Source organism: Aplysia californica, unplaced genomic scaffold (assembly GCF_000002075.1).
Source record: "Aplysia californica isolate F4 #8 unplaced genomic scaffold, AplCal3.0 scaffold00582, whole genome shotgun sequence".
Classification (NCBI taxonomy): domain Eukaryota; kingdom Metazoa; phylum Mollusca; class Gastropoda; order Aplysiida; family Aplysiidae; genus Aplysia; species Aplysia californica.
Window position 1 is genome coordinate 30,257 of NW_004797852.1, and position 2,936 is coordinate 33,192.

At 38.0% G+C, this 2,936-nt stretch overlaps 1 protein-coding gene across 1 annotated transcript in view; it reads right to left on the reverse strand.

Moving 5' to 3' along the window:
- The window catches only part of LOC101857435, a gene marked incomplete at its 3' end in the record, with an annotated part of 36,332 nt that overhangs the window by 21,793 nt on the left and 11,603 nt on the right, over nt 1-2,936 (reverse strand).

A 2,936-nucleotide genomic window follows, 5' to 3' on the forward strand; every position in this document is an offset into this window, starting at 1 on the left:
GTGTGTGTGTGTGTGTGTGTGTGTGTGTAGACACATATTATGAAATTATATACAGCAAAGGGGGAGATAAATGGTAAGACTTAAGACCGAGCAATGGTGCCCCCTGAACACCGGCTCATAGGGAGCAGGGGCGGTGCTAGGTTAAGGTCAAAGGCGCCATGATGCCTCCTTCTCTTCTCTCTTTTTGTTTGTAACAATTAGGTTGCTTACTTTGTACCATAACAGATTGTACGACTCCCAGTTTTACTGGAATCATTTCAACACACGTACCACGTTTAGATGCCCTGTCACTTCATCGCATTCTTCTAGAAAACAAAATATAGATCTAGATAGCCCTAGGCCGAATCTGTCCCCTGAGTTGAGCTAGGGAAACCACCTGAGATCATTGAACAACTCACAATCTTTTGTTGACAAGGACTGTGCGAGAGTACCCCCCCCCCAAAAAAAAAAAAAAAAAAAAAAAAATGCAACCCCCCAAAAAAAACAACAACAAAAAAAAAACAAAAAAAAAACAACAAAAAAATAACAACAAACAATCAAGGTCTTTCCTAGTAATCTATTATTTGGATGACACCCGTGACCTAAGGGCTCGATCTCTTGTTCATAATTCTGAACCATAGAATTACAAAGCTCTGTCCGCACAGTACCTAATTTAGAGAAATTTGACTAAAATTTTTGAGTTTCACTACATGTCAAGCTCTTTAAAAATTTAAAATTTTGAATATCTTGGTAACGACTCTAAATAGCTTAACGGTTTTGATAGAGCCTATAGAATAATGGTTTCTGACCTCATTGTCTTATTAACCCCAAAACAGCCAAAGCTTTCAGGTAGAACTTTGTAATTCCAAGGTAACGAGTTGTCGGCCGATCTGACCTCGGCCACGCTATGTGACGGCGCTTGGCTTAATCAACAGACGCTCACCTGCGATAGCATGATTAAATGTACACATAAAATAGCATAGCGTCGGCAACCTGTTTAATTGCACTAAACTCAGAAAGCAAAATTTGAACTTAACAAATGAGAGAAAAAACCCTTCTGAATCTTTTGACACTTGTAGCAATTTCTTCTAAAAATTGTAACAATTTAACATTTTTTAACCTATCACTTTTTCTTATTTTTGTCCCCCTTTGAAAATTGAATTTCGACGAAATATTTTAAGAGCATATTATCATAGAACGATACCACAGTGCGTGGGAAAAAAAAAAGGCAGAGAGAGAGAGAGAGAGAGAGAGAGAGAGAGAGAGAGACAGAGAGAGAGACAGAGAGAGAGAGAGAGAGAAAGGAACTGTCAGTGGTGGTCTCCAATCGAACATTTCAACACATGTACCTCCTATCTAGTAGTAAGGGGGTTCAGTGTAATGAAAAGGTTTCTGACGAAGCAGAGGAACAAACTAAGGATCACAGAACGTGGCGATTTGCGTCTGTTACTGACCATTCTGAAACCTGATGTTAATAAGTTGGTTTCGTCTCACCATGACGCCCATCCTTCCCAGTAAGACAATGTCAATAGCATATTTATTTGTAAATACTTACTCCGTAGTTTAACCTTTACTTGATACGTCAATGTGTATTTTATGTTGGTCTTTAAAAACAAATTCTCTAATTATTTTTCGTTTTTTTTAAAACCAGAGAAATACTCACTTGTTTAATAGAGTTTGTTATGTTCATGTGCTGCCACTGTTGATGAAACTAATGTTAAAGATGATGATGATGATGATGATGATGATGTTGATGATGATGATGATGATGATGATGATGATGATGATGATGATGATGATGATTACAGAGTAAGATCCAAGCGTACTTGTTTTTTTATCCCGTGTCCTGATTTTGGTGCCCGTATTCGTTGGTTACGTAAAAAGAATGTAATGGTGCAAATTGTTATGTTTTCTAGAGAAACGAAACAAGGGGAAAGAGGAATTGGTAAGTCGGTAATGATGATGATGATGATAATGATGATGACAATGATGGTGCGATGGTGACGGTAATGGTAATTGTGATGGTGAGCATGTGGATGATTACTTATGTTGGCGATGATGATATTCTGATGTAGGAAATGACGTGCATATTAGTCTTAGTGTTAAGTTTGTTTGGTGCTTACTCTAGATCCCCGCCAGGCTGTCCTGGGGGGCAAGACACAACCTTCATTCCCAACTCCTCGCATAGAGTGACCAAACATTTGGAAATAATTCGTCATCTTCTTCCCTAGCATTTAATAATAGTATGCCGAAAAATCACCTGGGGCCGCTTCTAAGTGATGACACTGTTAGTGTGTTTGTTACCCTAGGTCTATGCTATCATATTTTCAAAACAGTGAAAGGAATGTGGCCAATAATCTTTGTAAAAATTATTTTTCATAGTCAATGCAGACTAACTTGTGTGCTTACAAGTCATTGCTATCGTCGTTCGCAACCGGTCCCAAGGCAATTTTGTAATCGTCGGAGCATGTAAAAAGCCTGAAAAACCATGCCCAGACGACCAGAGAATTACAGGACTGCCTCTTCCTAAAGAGTTACCATGCACACTTTTACTTTCTTATGGTTTCTCACATTTGATCAACTTAATATATTTTTGTTCTGTAATGGAGATATTTGATATATAAATCTTAGGATATATAAATCATAAATCATGCACGCATAAATTAAGATGCTATAAAGAATGGTGATTTGTGAGCCAACTAATGTTTTTATTCAGAACCAAATCATTAGAATTTAGGCAAGCTGTTTTATACCCTGCTGCTTGGGCTCTCTCTTTATTTGTAATTGTTAATATGCATGTCGCTATGTCAGATTGAGGGATGGGGTGGAGTAGGGAGCACTGGGACTCGGCTGGATGAAAAAGGGGGCGGTGGGCGAAAAAAAGTTTGAAACCTACTGAGAGAGATAGATAGATAGATAGATAGATAGATAGATAGATAGATAGATAGATAGATAGA